The 23,872-nt window shown below is 40.3% G+C and overlaps 2 long non-coding RNA genes across 2 annotated transcripts; one reads left to right on the top strand and one right to left on the bottom strand.

Annotated features, from left to right (window-relative positions):
- Window positions 1-6,115: 6,115 nt before the first annotated feature.
- LOC147655379 (uncharacterized) lies at window positions 6,116-8,525 on the bottom strand. The gene is made up of 2 exons (XR_015278906.1): window positions 8,370-8,525; window positions 6,116-7,984 (listed from the first exon to the last, which is right to left on the bottom strand). It is a non-coding gene; the product is annotated as an uncharacterized LOC147655379 (long non-coding RNA).
- A 10,238-nt stretch (window positions 8,526-18,763) lies between these two features.
- Window positions 18,764-23,117, top strand: LOC111924736 (uncharacterized). Its single transcript, XR_002861823.2, has 4 exons — window positions 18,764-19,066; window positions 20,537-20,758; window positions 22,172-22,318; window positions 22,802-23,117. It is a non-coding gene; the product is annotated as an uncharacterized LOC111924736 (long non-coding RNA).
- The last annotated feature ends 755 nt before the right edge of the window (window positions 23,118-23,872 follow it).

The following is a 23,872-nucleotide window of genomic DNA, read 5'->3' as shown; positions in this document are numbered from 1 at the left end:
GCTATGTAATTATTTGATATAGTCCCAAATAGGATAATCTGTACTTAAATTCAAGTGGCTGAAAGAATTGTAGTCCGTGAGGGAGCATGCAACAAGCCTGTGGCATCCAAGCATGAGAATCCTTACCTAATAAACAGACCTTGAAGTCCTATTTGCTGTCCAGCTTAAGTTTACCAAGGTCTGAGAATGTTGTGGTGTCAGATGTCATCACTCTCTGAGTGACGAGGAGCAGGAGGCTCTTCCTAAGAGCACTGCACCAGTCCCAGACTGGGGGTGGGAACTACCTTGTGCCAAGCACAAGAGTATCCCTGGAGCATGGCCCCACTCAGGGCTGCCCATGTGCTTTGCAGAAGCTGAGCTGTGTTCCAGGAGCAGGTTCCCCAGGACACACCTCTCACTGCAGAGTTGTTTAAGGCAGCATACACTGTGCCAGCCCTGGGACTGGGAGCACCACCTTTGAGCAGCCTGATGATAACAGGGCTAGGATGCATTGCCTTGTGTGTCACTTCCACACCTGAGGCACACTCCAGCACAGGATGATGACACCTCATGTTCCTTGCTCCTTTCCTTATGCCACACTTCTGTTTCCCAAGCGTGCTTAAAGACTTAGCATTGTAATCCTGGATTATACCTAGTAAATCACAAATAATGGGTCTAATACTGAGCAACTATCTCAGTACCATAAGAGTCTCTCTCCCTCATCTAGGGTAATGTGAGGCAGGAATTCAATCTTCCCTGCATGTATGAGTTCCTCTTCAGTTCCATTAACTCCTTTTCTGGTCTGCCAACAGACTGCTAAACTGCAGCATCATCTTTGCATCTTCGCCTGGTGCCTTGTGCAGCCAACAGCATTCACTGACACCCTCTCCACAGCCCTTAGCAGCTCACTCAGCTTTCCGGCTTTCCTAGGCTTTCAGGGCTTAGTGTCCTCTTTGGTTCTGGCCTCAGGCTTGGAAAAGTGAATGCTGCCAACCTGCTTGGAGCCTACAGGGTATTTTACAATTAATAGCATCCCTATTGTTTCTTCAAAGACCACTTGGTATTTTCAGCTTGAACATATCTTTGCCATTGTTTCATTTCCTCTTTGTTTCCCCTAACAGCCTGTTTTGATTTAACTCTATGTGGTCAGTCATGACATAGATTAAACTGAACTGTGTATAACATTTAAAAAGCACATGAATAGTTGTCTTTATGTGGTTGCAGTTTGCACAATGATACTTGCTTTGCTTATTGCTCTTGCTGAATTGCCATCAGACCTGCACCTGCAGCCTGGACTAGCTGGAAACCTGTGTATTTGTATCTCAAAGTGCCTGGCAGCAATCAAAACACTGAGTTAGTCAGTTTTTGGGCTGGTGGCTTTCTTCTAGTGCTTTTTCTTGAAGGAAAATTGGCTTTGGTCTAAACATTTTCTGGGAACGTCTCCTTTTCTCAGAGACTTTTATTGAAGTTTATTTTTCCCAGTTTTCACCACTATTACTGCTCACTTTCCAGCCAATATTAATCACCCCAATGAAAAATATCAACCTCAGCTCTTGAAAGCATACCCCCTTAGGTGTCTTCTTTATGAGCTACAAAAGTCTGCATGAGGTTGCCCAAACATATGTTTGTGTATTTAACATTTCTCATAACCTGGCAGATGTTACCTGCTCTATCATGTTACAGTGCAGAGTTTTCAGGTGTAATTCCTATGTCTGGAAAATTTTTCCTTGCACACAGTGTGGGCTTGCAACAGGCTGATCCTGATGGCAGAATCTAGTGCTAATCTCTTGGCCCATATCCATGAAGCTGACCAAATCACAGAACCCTTTTTTAAAGAGGTATGCATTCTGTTTTGCTAGTGAGTGATAATTAATGGATGTCCCACCAGCAATTTGAGACAATAGATGGGACTGCAGGAAACAATGAGAAACATGGGAGTCAGAAGTTCTTAGAAAGAAAAGTCTTCTTTTGCTTTGTTTGGTTGCTTATCACTTCTTGATGTACAAAAATTTGCTTTCAAGCTATGATGCTTATAAAGGACCACATTTTTTTGTGCCTCTACCTCCCCTGGATTTTCCTGAGCTTCCAACAGGGATTAATTTGGCCCAAAGCATCCACTCACAACTTCTATGGTTGCAGGGGTAGGCAGGCTTTCTGGCATGTGCTTTGTCGAGTCATTACAAATTCGGTCTCTGGGACACAGCTGTGCTGGGGCTGCTGCTCTCTCTCACAGACACTTCATGGAGCCTCAGGCTGCTGACACTGCTCACCTCCTTGTAGTGTTTCCACCTTGCCTTCCCTCATTGGGCCAAGATGCCACAGTTATTGCCCTGCTTTCCCCCTGCCCCTCCTTGGCACCAGCAGCACGGGTTGTTGGGCTCCTGTGCCTGGCCACCCCTGTGCCCCATGTGCAGGTGGCTCCCAGTGGCCATGCACCCTCTTGTGTCAATGTGCAGCTCGGATTTGGGGAGACACTGGAGCTTGCTCCTTATAAAACAGAGGATGGAGCTCAAAGTAGCTCTGACTGCCTTATTAACACTTCTATGATCTCAGGTCATCCATTAATAGTACTAATATATGAGGGAGAGCAGCATTCTAGTTTCATGTGTCCAATTAATGAGACAATCCTTTTCTAATATAATTATTTTTCATCTGGTGATCCAGATAAAAGAAAGTTCTAATGTTGTGTCTAGAAATAAGCTAGATTTTAAAAAAAAATTACAAGTCCCCAATTTTATATTTTTACTTTTGTAACTTTTCCATAACTAAGTGACATTTTTCATGGTAGAAGAGAGATTAAAATGTTTTCTCCAGATTTTCTCAGGTGTGTAAGTCCTGGAATTTAGTTCTGAACAGCCATGATTACACCATTTTTAATGAACTGTGGCTTGTGATTCAGCCCAAGCAGTGGGTTCTAGTCATCTCTCTATGTATTCCCATGTGAATTAAAGAAAACATAATTTACTCTATTGCTTTTTGCAGAGATTATAGAAGATAAGGATGTGCCAGTCCCTGAAGTTCTCCACTCCTTTCTAGAGTGCAACTCTAGAGAAAGGTAGAAGGTTTCCTTCAGCCAGGCCTTGAGTGTCACGTTGTTTGTTCCCAGTTTAAATCTGAGCAGTGATGGCCTTCATGGAGGCCACCTAACTTCCTAAATTTTCTGTGGGGTAGATAGACTTTGCTACAAAGCATCTTCTCCTAGATCTGAGTCTGGGTTTAAAATTCCATGCAGGCTGCCAGCACTGGTACTCACTTTGTCTTTTTGCTTGACAAGTCTTACCCCTAGATGTTTCCTCCTTGCAGCTCACATGACTACAATGCATCTAAAAGCCAAGCAGCCCCTACTTTGTCGTGTACTTTTCACAGTACATCTTGCTTTAAGGATCCTGGAGGCTTCTCTGCAATGTATTTGCCATATAGTAGACTATTTCACTCTCATTTTCTTTCATCTAAGAAAGCAGCCCTGGCATTAAAGCCCGTGGCATCACGCAGGGGTCCTGCCCATGCTCATGCTGGTACACAGCAGCAGATCGCAGAGCAGTACACGGCGTTATTCTCATTTCTGCTGAACGCTGGTCCTTTGAACACTGCCTGTGCCTCCAGAGGAAAACAGAAGATATGTCAGGCTAAGTTAATTTGTGGGCTAGACAAGCTGAACAGTATCTCTGTAAGGGTTTTGCACAGAATGTACTGGTGTCTCCAGACTTGGAAAGAGTTTGCCTTTCTGAGTCAGGCAATGGCAGCCAAATTCAGATGTGAATCTGAGTTCTCCAACTCTGGAGGGAGTCTGAGCTGGTGTATTTTACACCTTCTTCCGCCTCCCTTCATCCCAGGAGTGCATTATGCTGGCCTAGCTTCCCTCAGATGTAGTTTTCATTTATGTTCACTGAGATGCTCTCAGACTCACATCCACCAGCCACAGATTAAATCCCCCGGCTTTTTGCATGAGTCCTGAACCTAGCCATCTAAGACTGCATTTAAGGAATTTAAGTAAGTCTTAATTTAGTTAGTAAACCACCACCAAAGGGCTGAGAGAGAAATGAGTGTTGTAAGGAGAGCAGCTAACAGAGGAGAATAAATTCAAATTAGGTTTCTCCTTTTTTTTTTGCCTCTGTACTCATTTGCTCCTGACCATTGGTAATAGTCACTAATTATTAACTGGAGTTTCTGCTGTACTTTTGGGACCCAGGAGATCCTGATGTGAACAGGACAGTTCAGAGTGAGATTTCCTTCCATCACTGAAGCCAAGGTGGGCATGGGCTGTAGATGAGCTCACAACTTAATCAAAGAATAAGCATTTGCATTTGTTTACTAATGTATGTATGTTGACATGTATCTCATTATCAACAATGTAGTTAATGACACTTTTCTCATTACTGATGGAATTGATACATTTATCATAAATTTATATGTTTTATCAACATATATGCTTTAATATTCTGAAGACAGCCTTTTACCACTTCAGAAGAAAAGAGAAAAAAAAGCACACATACAGCTAAAACCTTGGCATATCTCATCAAAAATATATCTCTGTTCATATTCAACAGTGACTGAACTTTGAGGTACCTTCTATATTTTAATTTAAATCACCTGATCACTATGCTCATATAGTCTGAGTCATATTTCCTTTGTCTTTGCCATTGACAAAGTCCTCAGGGAGACTAAGGACTGTATATATTTTGTGGGGGGAACAAGTTATTTCTTGAAATAGCTTTCCCATCTACCCCAGTTTTGACTGGTTTTAGTGGTACCCTACACTACACTTCCCTGTGGTTTTCTCACACTCTAGATGAGTAACATGTTCAGTTTCCTAAGCTGCTAAACTGGTACTTTTCATCAGCACTAACCTCATATTGAAAAGAAAAGGAAATTCAGGCATTATATTTTAGTTAAGGAAATGGGCCAAGAATGAACATAGCATAGCTGTAATCCTTTGTCATTACAAAGGGGCAGTTTTCATGGGTTATACATGATAAAAGTATTATTTTTTATTGACCACTACAGTCAGGGAGCCATGGAAAAGATTTTGTAAATGTTTTGATTTATTTATATAAGTGAAAACCTTCTCCTTCCAAACATGAAATAAAGTCCAGATTGTATGTGTTTGAATTTGGATCGGTTTCTCTTTTATCATCTTCTTCCACTGCTTGCCAAAGTGGAAGAGACAGAAGGCCCCATGAAGAAAACATCTCTCAGCATCAGCCAAATTAGGGATCACATGCTTTGAAATGAAGGAAAGGTGATCTCTCATTGTAGTTTATTCCATCAACCATTTCCAGCATTCTCAGGACATCTGTAAATAGTGTAATCTCAATTTCCTCTTCCTCAGCACTTTATAAAATCGAACATATGTTAAGAGGGAAGGAGTAAAGATAGCTGATCATGTTTAGGTGTGATTACACTACTGCTCTGGCTTAATGATTGAGTTAGAACAGGGCTCTGGAAATGGCAAAGACTATGAATTCTCTCTTTTTTCCCTTGCTTTACTGAGTGTCTCCCACAAAGATCAAGGAAAAATACTTTCTCTTTGTAAAAAGCAGGCCTGTTTTTCTGACTTGAATAAAAAATAATGGTGACATTCATAATTCAGGTATTCCTTTCTAACTTCAGGTTCTTTTTTTATTCCTTTTCCCCCTATTTTGTCCGTTTTAGTTATATAAGGATTGAGCTGTTAATATTGTGTCCTTGTCAGAAATTCTGCCTAGTGGCATTTGTCCAAAGTAGGTTTCTTAAACTTGTGAACTTTCCTTCTGGCTCACAGCCCTAAGATTTTCCTGGTCTAAGAAGTTTTACCACTCCTGAGGATGGATCTGAGAAGTGAAACTCATCCTGGTGGGCAGAAGGGACTGCCACCTCCTGCTCGCTTTCCCTTCCAACTCTGCCTGCTCGTCACCCTCTTATGACAGCTCCACTGCTCCACTGGATTTCCTGCTGGAGCTGCTTCTGTGAGTTTTCTAACCTGTGCCTGTCCAGATCAGACAGATGACCTAAAATACTTTAAGTAATAATGTTTGCTAATCTGGATGAATCAGATGAGACAGTGTTCTTGTGACTAGATCACTTGGCAATCTTGGGAGGGACAAGGGAGAGTAGATGGAAAGCATTTTACACTCCATAACAGATTCTACAATAGGGGTTTTTTATTTTATGTATATTTTATTTATTTTTTAATTTTTTTTACAAGTGGGAGCTAGGTAAAGAAAAGCACACTGAAACAAGTGGTGACTGGGTGTCTTCTGTAGAAGAAGGCAGGAAAACAGACATTTGTACTATATAGGCAAGAGATCAATTACACCCCAAACTGCCAAAGGCAAGACCTGAGCAAGTTAATCTATTTTTCATAATCTGTTCCAACTCTGTCTGGTTAGCAGTGTAGCATTCTTGGTCATTTCAAACCCTGTTCTCTGTTACCTTGGTAGCTAATGGCCTTCACTATGTAAGTGGACAGTATTTTCCCACACACTAATACTGGAAAACAACTTCTGGGCCCTGAGAAGACCCTCTAACCAGAAATCAACAGCAAAACAAGCACAGCTGAGAAAAGTTGTTCACTGACATGAGTCTACATATAATCACTGCTAAGCTGAGCCAAATTCACATCAGTGGCCAGGTGCATCACAGGTGATTTTGCCACATGCATATTCAAAGGTTTCTCCACTCCCATTTTCTGCTCACTGCAAAAGTGAACAAACCTATGAAAATATAAAAGCAAGGTTTGGATGGGGTAAGAGCGAATGTTTTTTGTTCTCCCACATCACATTTTCCCTTCACAACAGTGTGGTGCCTCAGCTCCACACAGCAAATTGTATGCAGATGACAGTAGATGGAGTTTAGTAGCTGCAGCTCTGGATGCCAGGTTCTTCCCTTGCAAGAGTGCTTAATGAGCTCTTAGTGGGTGAGAGAAGCCAAAGAGCCCCAGTACAGTCGAGCCTAGGATTTCTGCCAGTAGTTAGTTGAAGGCTGCCCAATCTATCCAGACTTCATGACAACAACAGGTTGGGGTGAGACTCCAGAGATTTTGAAACCTGAGGTGAACTGCTGGGTCCTGGTGCTTTGTGTTGTGGATGATTGTTCAAAGTGCCCCTGAGCACAGGCTCAAATATCCATCAAGAAATGGGTCAGAGCCTCTGGCAGATCCCTGAAATGTGCATCTTTGTAGGTCTTCTAATATGTTGTGTCTCTGCCAACCTCCTACAGTAGAAGGAATGATGCATGAGACATTTGAGCATCACTCGTGATTTTGAATAAAGGCTCTGCCCCTGCCTATTATCAAGCAAGTTGTTTTCTGGTGGTTCTTTGTACAAATTCAAGTGAATAGTGGCCCAACATGTGCCATTTTAAGTAATTTTAAGTAATGTGTACTGTATTCAAGGGCTATTCCAGATTTCAAGCAAGATATATCTCAATCCTTTGCCAAGTGGGAAATTTATTGCTTAAAGTATGTTTCTCAGTCACTAGATAGTGTCTCTTCTGCTGTGACACAGTTCTCCTGTGAGCAGGTAAGGCAGCTTTAACCTTGTCCTGAACTTGTCAGCTCCAGGCAACAGTAGTCTTCTGTAGGGAAACATTTATCTAAAATGGGTGGTAAATTCAGGAGAACAGATGATTTCACCAGATCAATATTTTAAGGCACTAAAAGGCAGAAGATGACCTGTGCAAAAACAGTTCTATCAAAAAGAGCTCATGAAAAGCCATCTAAATTGCTTTTCACCAAGCAGGTTATGTAAGATGAGCAAAGAGATCAAATTGGTAGACTTTACTAATAGCCTTTTCCAGCTTTCAATTGGTGCATCTTTGCTCTAACTCACAGGAGAAATATGTGGAATGTGCACGTATCCTTATTCTCTGTGGTAAAGCTCATTCTAGTTTGGAGGTTTTCTTGCACAAACTGGGAACAGTCAGACTGAAAAGCCTCCAAGTGTGACACACTCCAGGTTTTTCTTGTGGTGTGTCACTCTCTTTTCTTCCTTTTTGGTTGTATTGCCCACTTTTTCTAATGCTTTAACTAAAAAGAAGAAAATAAAGGAGGAATTTTGTAGTTTTGATAATGTTAGAACAGAATGTTTCACATTTTCAGAATTCCACTTTCCTCCCCCACATTGTTTAGCTGAAACAATTTGCTGAATTCAATCCAAACTTTCAAACAGCTTCAGTTGTCCTTCATTTTTGGTGAGTAAACTATTTGTCTAAAAATTTTTGTCCAGAACTAAAATTTATCTCAAAATTCTCATAAATAAGATTTGAAATGGAACATTTACCACTGCCATATTTTAGGGGGAAAACCCCCTCTACCATCCATCAGTGGTTTTAAGCATTATGGATTATGACCCAAAAAGCTTTGTTGTAAAAGATAACAAATATAACTAAATAATTTAAGGTTCCCTACTTACGTGCTCTTGAATTTTCACTGACTTTTCACATCCTCCTAAGTTATGGCATTGCATGTCTTCTGAATATGTGTTGTTTTCCATCTCAGAGGAGACTTACTGAATTTTTGGTATACGTCCTGTCTCCAGGTTGAGCAATATGTAATTAAATAATGCTTTTCAGGTGGTTTGGGGTCCATGGTTAAAAGACAACAAAGAAATTCAGGTCTTTGTTTTCAGGAAGTTTATTACTTTGCGTTCATGATATACTAACTCTGTAGACTTGACTTGCATAAGTAATTTCACTTTTTGTAACATCTCTAACTAATCACAGTTGCAGTATGACAGATCCAAATTGGACAGATGTTTCTTAAAAATAAAATGTCCAAAGGCAATAGTGTTGAAGTTGCCAGTGAAAAAACAAAGACATCTGTACTTTTAAACTGAATTTGAGGGGGTTATATTCCTTCTCCTAAGTTCCTCTAATTTTTAGGTCACGTTAGAATCAGTATGTGTTAGTGATTTGTGAAGACCATTGTCTAGTAATGTCAAAAACTAAAAATGAAATCTATTTAATTTGGTATCACTCTGTGAGCTTCACTGTGTTTTTCAAATATTTCTTAATTTCTTCTTGGGGTAACATTCTCTCATGGGCTGTTAGGCCAGCAAATGCGTATTTCATGCACTTTCATGTGTCTATCATCTGAAAGCTCAGTTCCTGACAATCTCTTTTTCTCTTCTCTTTTTTACACTGGTATTCAGAATAAAACATTGATTTGCAGTAGCCATGCTAACCCAGTCACTGTATCTTAGGCAAACTTTATAATTCTATATTTTCACATCAAATTGATTGTTTATTAATTATGAGTAGCAATGGTATTTTTCCAATGCAATCTTAACAGTGGTGTTGTGATCACATTTAACATTATAAAAAGGCAGGAGCCATGTTGCCTAATAGGATCAGATTGTCTTCTACTGCCCTTTGTCCCAGTCTGTAATGAGGCTGATGAACTGAAAAACTCAACTGGGAAGTGTGATATAAAAGCCTAAATAGAATGTGACTGGAGCATGAGAAAAAAAACAACAAACAAACCAAAACAACAAACATAGGGAGTGTTTGTCCCATTCTCTACCTGCTTTATTTTGGGAGGTGTTTCACTGAAATCAGAATTGCAGGTGGTCACCCCTACAGAAAAGATAGTTATCTTGCAGGACAAGAAAAACAGCCAAGGGGACAGTTCTACAGCAATATAAAATGTAAATCCCATATGATAAATGTGTATTTTCCTCTGTCTTAGCTTTTCAGTCCAGAAAGAACATCTGTTTTTTTGTAACCATTCTAGAAAGACTAAGACAAAGCCTATGTCCAGATTTCCCAATAAGCTGGAAAATGAATGGATCACTTTTCAGTTGAAGTTTAGCTGACAGCTTTTTGACTTTTATTTTTAAAAGAGCAGGTATTTTGTTTTCATGTGAACATGATGCAATTTGCTTTTTCAAAGTCTGCCTGCCAGTGGTGCTAGGTCTGATTCTGGACACATGTGGAAGGAGGAGCAGGTGCCCCAGGTGCATTATCAAAGCATCCAAACTGTTGGCTGTCTGGACTGTTGGAAGTGAGATACAGCCTACCTTAACAACTCTATTAAAAATTAATGTAATTAACACGTCTCACAGTATAAATAGACATGTCTATATACATAGATATTAATACAGTGTGCTAAAAGCAGAACTGAGTATGTTTTCCTTCTTAAAGCTTCAGATAAATTATCCATGTTTTCAAATATTGGCTTTCAAACTACAGCACTAAGATAATTAGTATTAATTCTACACTAAGATTTCAGTTATAATAAATTTTTTAAATGATGACTTCTTATTGTCATCCCTATTTAACAAATCTTTAGGGAGTGTCAATCAAATTATTAGGAGTTCTCTGAAGTCTTTGAGAACAGAAGCAATTCTAGAATGCTGCCTTCAAAAAATATTTATGAGATTCAACGCCTAAACCATATTTATTTTATTAAATGAAAACTTGAATGTTAATTTTAACTTAAATATTATTTCTGGAATGTCATATGTATAATTTTGCATACCACATTGTCAAATTAATAAGTAAATGAAGGTTTATAAAGATAATACTAATTCATTCTACCCTTAGAATGATGGTCTAGTGTTTCATGAACTCTTATTTGTAATTAATCTAGTATGAATATGGGAAGTAAGACAACATCTTAGAGTAGTTATTGACCTGTACATCAGCGGCAAGAAAAAAATAATAAGTAATTTAAGTTATTAAAGTGCATTTAATAAGTGCCATCCCACTTTTCGTAAGTGTCATACCTCATAGATAATGGCCTTGATGGTGGAATATAGTAGGCTCTTGCAACAGTCACTGTGAGAGGGCCTTAACTGAATTGGGTCCTGCTGCTTCTGCCAAAAGGGAGGCACAGAATCTGAATTTTTGCTTCCCTCTCCCCAAGTACATTACTTAAATCAATTTCACTCCCTCAAATAGGAAAGGTGACTTTTTAATCTTCACTATCTCCATGAACATCCTTAAATACACTGAACTTTAGTTATATTTGAGTGAAAGGAGCCTTCAGTAGCTGAAAGTATAGTAAATGTTCTTTTCATTGTCTGCTTTCCTAAATTGCTTAATCTGATACAAATAAAGCATGTAATAAATAAAAGTGGAGAAGACATTAAAAGAAAAAAGAATGAAAAAAAAAAAACAAAGCAAAATAACTAATAAATGATTCATTTAACTGTATACAAATTATATACATATATATGCACAAAACCATATACATATGTATTTTTGTACATATGTTTTTGCATATATGTATTTATATTTTTGTGTATATGCATAGACACATATGTGAAACCTTTTTCTGCTGAATTTAATAGCCAAGTGATATAGTTTCAGTACCCAGGCACTAGTGAAAGACCTGTCTGTAACTAAAGGTAAGACTACAGCTGCTTACTACTTTCTCCACAGCTTAACAGGTGGGAGTGGTTCAGGCTAAGGGTTTCAGTTTAGCTACTGGCACACTGTGCACACTGATTTTTTGTTAGATTTGAAACTAGCATTCAACTCCCCAAGTAGTCAGGATCCTGCTCTGAAATTGTGGCTCTGTTTGAACTGCCTCATCACAAAAAAACTGATGTAGTATCCCACAAAGAACTATTTTCAGGTAATATCAAAAATATATACCAAACTACCAAACAATTTTTTTTTTTTTAGCTACACTACAATTTTTTATTTTGTTTCCCATGACACATTGTGTTATTATTGCTCAAGACTTTTTCCAAAGAGTTAAATGGTAGTATGTTTACTTGAGACTAATAGAATAGCTCTTTCAGGGCTCAAAAAGCATTTCTGTATTTCCAAAGAAGCTTTCAAAATATGGTGGCCAAAATATTTGAAATATGTGTCCCTGTGGTGATGTCATCCTCAAGGGAAACATACTTCTGATATGAAGTATTCCCTTTAGGAATCTTGGAGATCTTACATCTGTATTCTTAACCTCAAGAGGTTATCAAATGATAATAGTTATTTGCAAAATGGGATGTCATGTAATAGACTGCTGGCAGGCATGTTGGCCGGTAGTTATAGGTCATTGCACAAATATTTGTAGAGGAAGTGAAGGCTTCATTTGGCCTTAACAACCAGACATCTTAGACAAATATTCATGAAATGAATAATGTTCAGATTCAGGCAGAACCAGAGCCTTTCTGGTCACTTTGGAAAGCACAGACATGCATGCACACCAGAGAGGAAGAAAAGCCCAGTGAGACAGAAGTCTAACACATACTCCTAAACTAGGAATGACCACTCAGATGCAGAGCCCTGGATACACTTGGATATACAAGGTTGTCACCTCGACCATGAGACTCACCATTTTTAGGAAATATCACCTGTGCAAAGACTTGGCAAGTAGCAGTCTGCAGAAGGAGTCTGCAAGTTGGGAAAACCTAGCTAAGAGAGCATCTCAAAGCCACTCACCTTGAAAAGGCTAAAGAGGAGGACACATGGCTGTGCCTCCTTCCCTTCCTCTCTCAGTTGAGCAAACCAGATGCTGCCAGGGCAGCTTTGGTCCCCTTGGTGTTTCTCACAGCAGTGGCAGTGACAGGATCTCCTCTTCCTGGGAGACAGTCTTTCCTCCTGGGTTGGTGCCTTGGCTTCCAGACCATGTAGTACCTGCTTAAGGAGGCAGCTGGCCATTAAGCTCTGGAAAGAAGTGTTTGAAGTGTTGACTTGCATGGGGAATAGCCTCTGGTGGCTGAGCCTCTCCTGCTCCTTCAGCCTGCCATGAGGAGTGCTCCATCTTAGCACATGTTTTTCTCCTGGCACTCTTAGCAGAGAGGAGTGACAGATGCTATAACCGAGTAGACCACCTGCAGGGTTCAGGCATGGAAGGTCTCTTCAGAAAGTTAATCCAAATTAACCAGAGATGCAGAGAGGATTTACCAGCTCTAATAAAGCCTTCATTTTCAGATTTAGCTTAACTGCATTACGAGTGGAATTAAGCTATGCTGAAATCAGGTCACTTTAATTCTGAATAATAAAATGCCCACAAGAGTTTGATGGGGTGTAACTAATCCATTTAAAGCTCATTCAGAGATTCCAGATTTGTCCCCCTGCAGACCAGGCAATATTGTATTTCACAGTGTTCCTTCAGCTCCAGAGCTGGCTGCAGGGACTGGGTTCCCGCCCCAATACACCTCCTGCTTCCCCCTTGCAACTTAGCGCAGATGGAGGAACTGCAAGCTCGGAGCTGAAGCTGGACCTAAACACTGTTTTGTGATGAAGCAGACAGGAGCTCTCAGGCCTGCCAGTGGCACTGTCCTCACACCATGCAAAGCACCACTCAAGCAACACGATCCAGCTGTGCAGGAGGAATGCGAGCCCATGCTGTGCTGTGTGCAGACTGCAGGCCTGGCTGCAGAGCCTGCTCCCTCCCCCTCGCAGGGGGTGATAATGGCCCCAGGGCCAGCAGGATTCCTAGGATGACACCAGAAGTCAGATTCCTGCAATGAGTTGCTTAGAAGACATATCAAACTGGCTACAGTTTCCATATGGTGCCAGCAGCTGACTGAGGCAGCAGGCAGATAAGAGTTCAGTGCCACCAAAGCTGTCTATGTGTGGAAAACCATGACCACTCTGGGTTCTGTTTTGTGTGCAGTGTAGAGCTGTGATTATAAAGTAGCAGGGAAGTTAATCTGTCCCTGGTCAGAAGTTCGCTGTGAGCTCCTTTGGCATTTGCTTAGCCTTTCCTTGAGCCTTAACCTCAATTTCAAGGGGCAAGAGTTGGATGGTGGATGCGGCCTGTGATCTGCCACACAGTGCTTGAGCTGCTGAGGGTGCTTTCTCTGCTCACAGGCACATCTTGAAGCTGATTTTGGGACAGACATCCCTCTGTCTCTCACCTCTGACCCATTTTCAGTAGAGTACTGTGGCCTGCCTCCAGCTCCACGACACACATTGGTGTGCCTGAGATGCTGTGTCCTGCATGGTAATAGCTGCCACAGCATGCAGCAGAGGGAGAGCTCCATGTCATCAGGATCCCTGCCTGGCAGCACCCCCATGGCAGCTCTGCACCATCATCCCTTCTCACCTTCTGCCCTGTCTGCCCCACATCTGCATGGCAGTGAGGATAGAAAGGGAGCAGTCCTAGCTTTGTGCCAAACCTCTCCAGCAAACTGGAGTTTTCCAAGCACTGGAATTTGGAGACCAAACTAACCCAGCTTATAGCTTTCTGAGCTGAAATCTGCCTGTCACACAGACAGCAACACCTTCTCTGCAGCACAGCATTTGAAGCATTTTTGTGTCCTTGCTGTCTATGCTGTGTCAGAAGACGTCCTGGTTTCCTCAGCAATCTCTTCTGCTCTCCTGGAAAGGGAGAGAGGGAGCCAAAGAGAATCAAGAAGAAAACAGGAGTATTTCTTTTCTTACCTACATCAGTGTATTGCATGTAAGAAATAAAAAGGCAGAAAATACACTGGTTACAGGATTTTTGTAAAACTTTTTCACATGGGCATAAAAAAATAATTTTGAACCCCTAACTGTAAAGAAATTTCTCCATTTTTCCTCACTTCTGAGACACACATTTTTTCGCCCTACTGAACAGACACCGATAGACATCAACAATATGCAGAGACTTACCCATGTGAATCCAGGCAAGAGCCATAAATAAATCACTGTAAAACTGGGTTTTTTTACACTGTAGACTTTAAAAAGCAGTGAAACTTCAAATTTTAGAGACAGCCAAGATATATCTGAGGCTGATGCATCCAAAAGAACATATAATGACACAAGTTTGGGCTGTTTATATCCATTAGGAATAGCTAAAATATGCCTCACCATCAGATGCTGTAAATCTCTGCTGGAAGAAGGCCACAGAAATCACAGGTGAGTAATTTTTCTAGTTCTGCACCATCATGGATGCTGAAACATCCACGTGGGTAGCCAAACTGCCATGTGTGATGAGAAATTGACTCTAACACTCTCCCAGGCATGATCATCCATAAGCTCAGAGTTCAGTCTGTCTTACAGAACCAGGCTGGAGAAGATGAGCCTTCATTTCTCCCAAATGAGCTGTAAAAGATGCAGAAAGTCTCCTTTTATTGGGCACTTAATCTATCTACACAATATGTACAGTTAAAAATAACGTGTAAGTAATACTGTTAATTGTTGTCAGCCCATATTCAACAAGCTGATTTAGTGATACTCTCACATCAATAACACCATTGGGAATCTGTGTCCATTGTCCTCTCAAGCCTGGGAAGAAGGACAGAACAATGTCAAAGGCTCAAGAAAATGTGAGATTTTGGTTCATTGAATTATGCCACTAAAGATCCCTTGTGTGCTAAATAAACCCCTAGGGAGACCTTCAGAATCTAATGGGTTTATCACAAGCTCATCCAGCTTTCCGGAGGCTGGAAGATTCGGTGCCACGTTTTACTCATGGCAGTCCATGCCTTAAATAGCAGGTGGGAAGGAAGCAGGTGAGGAACTGTTGGATCTGGACCTGTTGGCTCTCAGATCTGTATGTTGGACTGATTTTGTTCTTTAGTACTCCCAGCTCCAGTCAGGGTCAGAAAAAAGACAGTGGACTGAGCAGAGTTGCCTGGTATTGCCAGACTGTCTGATGGGCCACCAACAGGACCTGTCTGACCTAGCTAGTAGGACCAGGAATCCTTGAAGAACAGAGTGTTATAGAATCCTTTGGAATGATATAGAAAAACAATTTACACAAAACCAAACCACCTTTGAAAAGCATAAAATGGGCAGGTCAAAAATCTCTACCTGGTATCTGTCTGATATCTGTATATTTGAGAAAATGGAAAACAAAATGCATTTTGTGGTCATATTAAATAAACCACCGAGTTGTCTAGGCTGTTATTCTGTCCAGATTGATTTGAACCTCTCTAATTGCAGTTTTTGTGATAGGTAAGAAGAGTTAGAATTTGATTCACCTCCCTCTTCAGTTCAGATGTTACTGCCCCCCATGTCACTCTCACCTATTCAGAGAAGGAATGTCACGTACAGCATGCTATTATTTTTTGCTCAAGTGAAAGAACATGTTATTTATAAAACATACTCACTTTTCCACACCTAAAGGGCAAAACTGAGCCTTTTGACTTTCCACCTTTCCAGATGTGAAATTCCAGATCAGCTACAATCTAGAACAACTCTTTTTATGGGCCACTTCTTTACATCTCTTCCATTCCTTTTCACGGCCAATAAATTGCTTGAAAAGCAGTTCTGTCTGTCTGAGGACTCTGTCTCAAAAGAGTGGAGCAAGTCTTGAGTGACCTTTGGCTTCTTGGTGTTTCTTGGCCAGAAAGATTCAGCATCAATAAGGAAAAATATAAAAAGAAATTAACAGTTGTTTTGGTTTTTTTCTAATGTATAGGGAGGATAATACAGAAACAAGTCCCACTGAACAACTCCCACATTGGAAAAAAATCAGGTTCAATTGACCCAAAATTCCTAATTTGAGATTGTGAATAATTCTACTTATGCATCAAGCATGTCTACAATGATGAAAGTCTTACTCCATCAGCCTGCTCATGCTGTGTTGTCTGGCAGTATAAATCAGTCATGTTACTAAAACCCCCTTAGTCACCTGTGGACATCCTCCAGTATATGCTTCATGTTCTGGTTAGCTTCAGAAATGTTAGACATATGCACAGGTTCTACATTCTAATAACAGAAATAATGTGTTGGGAGGTGAAAAATAGGCAACAGACTCACAATATTTTTATTAGCTCTTTGAAAGACATATATTTTTTTCTTAATTCATTCAGGTTCCTGCTCATAGATTAACATCTTTGAGATGAGAAAAAATGAAACAGATTAATATTTTGCATAATCATGTGTATGGATGTTATTTACCTTTGTCCACCTTCCTTTCCCTTGTGCTTTGTCTGTGGTGGTACATACCCTTATTCTGCATGGCTGGCACTTTAGGACAGTAATGCAATGAGTTCTGTGAACTCCAGAGAAAGAGGTGTCTTTGCATAAGGAAAAAATAATATACTCTGTCTCAACCTGTCTCCTAAGCAGGCCAGAATTTTCCCTCTGAAAGTCTGAGGTAGCAGTTCTGCTGACCTCTCTCCTTATTTCTCTGAGAATTGAAAACTGTCATTTTGTCATCACTACTGGTTAAAGCTGTTAAAGCTTCTGTACAGTGAAGCATAGAGCCTGGGAAAGAAACAGGAAGAAGCAGAGCTCTTTATGTATTTACAAAGCTACAGTAACACTGGAATAACTCAGATGTGATGGGGTAGGGTCTCATGACAACACGCTCTTCAGGAGAGACATGGAAGAGGAGTGTACCTTGTACTCTGTGCTAAGGAACAGTGTTAATACATGGAGCTTTTGTATGGGATGGATGATGGACTGAGTGAGAGCTTGTGTGCCAGGGTCAAAGAGCTGAGTAAAGATGCCATTTTGGTAGGATTGTGTTATAGACTACCTGAACAGGGTAAGAAAGTGGCCAATATCTTATTTAAACAACTCAAGAGAGTTCTTGGATCAGGATTTTATGGGGTATTTAAATCTCCTGACATTTTCTGTATGAGCAACACTATGGGATGCTACAGTCAGAGAGGTTTCTGAACAGAATCAGGGATCACCTCTCAGCAGAGGTACTCAATGGATCTATCAGGAATGATGCAAAGCTAGATCTGCTCTTTGCAAGGAAGAAGTGGATAGCAATGTGAAAAGCAGTATCATCTACTGCTATTTTAGTGCCTACGAGCCAGTGGACTTGAAGATCCTGAGGGGAGTGAGGAGGGGGGATATCTGGGTACAGACCCCAGGCTGTAGGAAACCAGGCTTTAGTTCATTCAGGAAATGGGTAGGTGAGGTATCATGGGAAGAGCTCTGAAGGTAAAGAGTTGAGAAAACCTGGTCCCTGGTCCCTGGAAGGGACAAGATAACAATGAAATTGAATAAAGTAGGTTTTCAATTGAGTGAAAGTAGGAACTTTTCCCCATGTGGCCAATGAAGCAGGGGGGCAATTTATCCAAAGAGATTGTACAATCTCCATTCTCAGAGGTTTTCAAGAACTGACTGAATAAATTCCTGAGCTCTCTGGGCTGACCCAGCAGCTGACCATTCTTGGAGCAACAGGCTCGGTTAAAAGCCCTATGAGGTCCCTTCATAAGTGAATTGTCCAGTAAGACCATGAACATGACAGCAGTCTTGTGGAATCAGATGGCCATGAGAAGATTCAACATCAAAAATGTCAGCTCTGTTCCCTCTGACTCCAAATATACATCTTGATTCAGCTTTCTGGCAGAATAATGGTACAAAAGTAATTCAATTTTAAAGATATCTTGAAAATCCTTAGAGGAAATAAATGATAGGAAAGAATTACCTGGATCTGTCTTCTATTATGGAGATTACAAGTGAAATTCAGCACTTGTTTGGTGGGTAGATACTATGCCCACTTGATTATTCTCCTAAGGGCTGAGTGAGAGCTCATATACACTGCTCCAGGACACGGTGAACCAGCTACCAGGGAGAAAATTATCTCTGGCTTTCATGGTATTAGGTGTTGATACTCCTCCAGACTGTTACTGTCAGTTTAGCAAGTGACTGTATTATAAACCTGCAGGCTTTGGGTCAGGCAGGTTGGGTGTTTTAGTTCCAGGCCATCTCACCATCACATTTTCAAGTATGGAGATTTTCAGATCTTACAGCAACTCAACACCTGTGAAAGCAGACAACCTAATGGAAAAAAAGAGCAACCCTTGAGATGTTTTTCTCCACAGTTCTGTGGCGTAAAGAAAGTTGTAAAAGTACTTGAAGCAGAACTTGGGTTTTTGTTCTGTTAACTCTTTCTTGTGCCATCACAAAGTCATTGTTGAATCACAACTAGAGCTAGACTAAAGGAATTCAGCATGCTATGTTAGCAAATGCCACACCAGCAAGTTAACAGCTATTTTTTCTTGCTTGTTGGCTGAAGAGTTACACTGACAGTGAATCCAGCATAGCTGGGGAAGGAGGGACAAGTGCTCCCTGAGCTCTGAGCTTAGATGGAAGCTCAGGTTAGGAGTTTCCTGATTTAAATTGAGTTGTGCAACAACCCCATCCTACAGTTTTAGGGGATAACTTTCTGGAGTCCAGCAGCAAGGGTCCACCTCCAAGGTGGGGATGAAAAAGCTTGAAAAGGAAGGGAAGGAGATTCTGGAAAACCCAGGTTTCTTAGGTGTGTTTTAATAGTTTGCAAGGCTTTAGAGAAAATCTTGAAAAGAAGAATCAAAAAAGACAGGAGGAAACATAAAATAGAGTACAAAATGGATATAACAAAGCAGATCAAACCAGACTGTAGGTGCTACCTTCTTCTCTGACATAATGCATATTTGGAACTAGAAAAAATATTGCAAAATGCTTGTTATCTGCTACCAAATTACTAGGAGGGAGTTTTTGTTTGTTTTTGTTTTGTTACAGATATCTCGTGCACAGTTTTTGTGCTGGAAGAGTAAAAATAATCTTTAAACAGAGATGGTAACTGGCAGTGGTATTAAAATTGACTGGGAAGAGGTTATTGGGAGAGTACATGAAAGATACTTTTGAACTGATTTCAGAAAATGTTCTCACGAATTTCTTTAACACACAGAGAAACAAGTATTTTAGTGGCACTTGCTGATGATATCAAACCAGGAAGTATCATCAGCTCAGAGGAGGTCTGCAATAGCAGCATGAGGTTAGAATAACACAGTTCTTCTGGTAAAGCCAGAAGAATTTACGTAAAACTTTACTTAAAAAATGCAGATTTTTCTGTTATGTTATTTCATTACTATGAAACAATAGAAGAAAAGGAAGATCGGGGGTACTGGTTTACTACAAGGTGTTTGTGATTCCTCAGGATGATACATGTGAAAGAGGTTTATTTGATCTTAGGAGGTGCCAGTAGAGGGAGGGAAAGGTCAATGCTACTGACAAAGCTTCTGGAAAAGACTGCATGTGAGTTTTCTTCATCCAGAAGGGATGGGATGGCTGGAAGAGAGTGTTTCTTGTGTGAGAAGACATTTGGCCAGCTCAGCCTCCTTAACTCAGCAGAACTAAGAGTGAGAAAGGACATAACTAGTCCATAAAAATACATCTTAGGAGCATTAGGGAAGACTTTGTTTTTGAGGACAATGTTCCTGCAATAACAAGTAGGACAATATGCATATAAATATAAATATTGGGTAGAAGTGAGTGGAAATTTCTCTGTAAAGGGTATTTTTGAACAGGCATTCACAGAGAAAAAGAGAGGCAGATTACTGGTCTAGTTTTATATTTCAGTAAGTGTGCTTTTCTCTCAGTGCTATGTGCTCAGGTTAGAAACATACACAGATCAATGGATTTACAGAGCTTATAACGAGTGATGGATGCTTTTCATAACAGCTTTTCTGGCTAGTTATGTCCCCTTCTGTCCTCTACTACTCTAAATGATTTAAAGTAGTGACATGGAGGTTATTCTCCCAGATCTCAAGTTTAACTTTACTACAGGACTGACTCATGCACTTTTAGGTATTTTCTTGCTTTTCACTGCTCTTCTTTTTCAGCTCAGAAGGTCTTATTTTCCCTCTTCTTGAATTAATAAAAAAAAAGAGAGAGAAAGAGGGAAAAAAATTCAATCTCCACTGCAGCAAGGTGGTACTATAAAATTGCTTCCTACTCTTGTTCTCAGAGAGCTTCAAATCCACATGTTAATGGACTATGGGAACGCAGTTTTGCTCAGGGGGCACATCATAACAACCATTGCTGAAGTGGGACACCAGGGAATCACACACAGAACTGCTGGCAGATGCTTCTGGTGAGATTTATTCAGCAACTCTCCCATCTTCTGGTATAGCATTGCTAGTGCTGGCCTTGGATGATCCTTGCCCATCACAGCCAAGGAAACACCTAGGTAAGGCAAGCGTTTGTTCCATCTGAAGCTTGTGGTAAAATTTTCAAAATGACCTATTGGTCAGCTAACCAGTTGGTTAGATGAGAAAAAAATTCCACAAGACCTTATTCCAGAAAAGCATGAGTTTACCTTTCAGTAAGTATGAGTTACCCTAGTAAGTATGAGTTACCCTTTCAGTCAAAGTCAGTACCTCATTCAATAACATGCAAGCTTAAGGAACTTCCTATGAGCTTTTTTTTTTCTTCTTTTTTTTTTTTTTTTTTTTTAAATCTCATTTTAAGTATCTTCTGGATAATTTTATAGTAGAAACAATGAAAAGAAAAAAAATAATCTTATCATCAAAATCAGAGAGTGAAAAATGAGATCTAGGGATCAGAAGACAGGGCTGAGTCTCTTTTACAAGATACTGAGACTTTGTAAAAATGCACAGAAAGCTCTCACATCTTTCCACTGCCTGACCCATCAACTTAAACTTTCACTCATAGCTAGGCTCTGATTTCTCTAGATAATTAAGTTAACTGATTTCCAAAAAAAGAAAAGAAAAAAAAAAAGAAAAAAAGATCAGACAGCCCTGAGGGAATGTATAAGGCTCTCAGTATTTCTAAAACATTTGAAAAAGTTTAAAAATGTTTTAAAATCCATCCATTTAATTTAAATGCCTACACATTATTATGACTGCTTGGTAAATCTAGCCCCTGCTGCGACACTGACACGGAATGGCATCACAATAAACTGCTTATATAAAAAACTTAGTTTAGGTAAAGTATAAGTTCCATCTGAGTTCCACATCACAAAAAAATTGTGTATAATTTTATGATTCTCATCTCTGGTTGAACATTTGGTCTCCTCTGGTACCACTGTCTGCTGTCCAAGAGCACAGCACTGAGTTATGGCACTCTGTTACTGATGTTGGTCCAGGATTCCAGTTCAGCTGTAAATTAGTCATCAGCAGAGAGTCATTATGAAATAATCCAGCAGGCATTTGCCCTGGAACATTGCTGAGAAATAAAAAAAGTTTGCTGAAAGTCAATCTCCACTTAATAATTTATAGTATCATTTCACTTTTTATATTCCTGTTAGAGGTGTAGGTTATTAATTTTTCTACATTCAAATGAACCCACGCAGATGCTAAAGCAAGTAAAATTTAAGGCAAAGGGTGCCTGAAAGCAAATACTAATGGTAGCTAGGAAGCAGGAATAATTTGTTAGGAGTGAATCCATGTCAAAGTCACAGATTTCCCCTGGAGAATCACAGCCTTTATATTGGCTATATATTTTTATTGCACCCAATTTCAGTTTTCTTGTTAAAAGAAGGTCTCCTTAAGCCCTTGTATTTCTTCTGCTTCATTCCCCATGGTTCACAAGTACAATAGTGAATGTAAGCTACAATAAAAAGGTCATTTTCTTCTTTCAGCAACAGTAACACAAGTGGCTGCATTTCCTGATTCTGGATTAAGTTCAAGATTTCAAATACGACTGGGCTCGTTTCTGATTAGAAAGTTTGATATTTATCACAGACTTACCTGTCTTCCATATCCAGTGTGAGTGAGATTGTAAAAAGGTAAACTGAAAGGAACCATTCTTTTATTCAGCAATTAACCCCATCTGAGTAAATAATACGGTGTTGTGCACTTGAGCCTTCGCTGTTATGCACTGAATTCAGAATTCAAAACGGCTTCAAAGCTGCGTTCGTGAAATGATGACAAGATGCTGCAGAAACAGCTTTTTATGTGGAATATAATGCAAGTATTGTGTTACACAGTACAGTAACAAATAGGGTATAGTTGTAATGATATAGCAGATAAAGTGTCTGGAAGTACTTACCTGAGGGAAACTCAATCTTATTTTACTTCAGGGCCTGAGGGTTATAAACACAGTGTATGGTCTTGAAACTTAAATATTAGAGGAATCATTTTATTGGGGGGAGGAGAAGGTAATGTTTCTTATTACAGGCAAATAAAATCTCTGTGCCCAAATACACAGCAGAAATAGTCCAAATTCCTTCAGGTGATGTCTCAGCTTGACTCTTTTTTTTTCACAATAGGCTCACAAAGTCTAAGAGAAGTAAAATAATGCCACTTGTGATCTTGGAAGGGCAACAGCCTGGACGGGCATGGGATACAGTGGCAAGGCACGCAGCAAGAGCTGGATTGTATTGTCTGCTGTGGGGGACATGGAGATGGCTGGGAGTGGAATAAGGGGTCTCTAGGTCCCACCTTGCATCCTGCATCAGAGCAACAGCACCAGTAGAGATACTCCCACAGCTTTAAACAGCCCACTTAGTTGTGCCAGATAAGCACAACACAGAGCAGCAAGAGTATCTATCGTGATAAATAAAGATGGACCAGGATACAGACTCACAATGACATTAATCATTTAATTGTTTACATTCACCCTTGATTTGCTTTGGACCTGTTCCACCCATTTCTGTCCTGGGCATGGTTCAAGGCTAACTGTTGCACCAGTGACTGCTGCTGAGTTCTGTGGTCAGGGCTGTGCTGCTTGGGGTGGTGGGATGTACCAGATGTGCGAATGTGAGCAAAGATTTCTGGGCTGATGGCTGGGCTTGATGATCTTAGAGGTCTCTTCCAACCATGGCAATTCTAAGATCAAACAAGTGTTTGTCCATCAGCCACAGAAACCTCACCAGTCTGGTTTATTTAAAAACAGGAATGTACCCGAGTGACATCTTTTCTCTCTCCTGTATTGATTGAGACTTTGAAAGAAAGAAAAAGTAAAACAAATGTGAAAGTGCAAAAGCTGATATACCTGTTTAAAGTCTGAAAAGAAGCAGAAAGGTGCTGCATACTTACTTGGATATTTTCAGAACACGTCTACAACTGCATGCACTTAATGAGACAGAGAGCCTGTGAGAAAACCCTGCTGGGATTTCTCCTCTGGCTTTCCGAGTCTGTGAGTCAGGCCCGGGGTTATTTCAGGGTGGTGTGTGTCTCATGGCCCAACTGGGGCTGCTATCTTTTCCTTCACAGAGCAGAATCATAGAATGGTTTGGGTTGTAAGGGACTTTAAAGATCATTTAGTTTCAAAACCCCTGGAACACCTGATTCCTCTACTGGAACACCTTCCAGTACATTAGGCTGTTCAGAGTTCCATC

Source organism: Cyanistes caeruleus, chromosome 1 (assembly GCF_971803275.1).
Source record: "Cyanistes caeruleus chromosome 1, bCyaCae1.hap1.1, whole genome shotgun sequence".
NCBI lineage: Eukaryota > Metazoa > Chordata > Aves > Passeriformes > Paridae > Cyanistes > Cyanistes caeruleus.
Note: the sequence above shows the minus strand (reverse complement) of the source record. Positions and strands in the feature narration are given on the sequence as shown.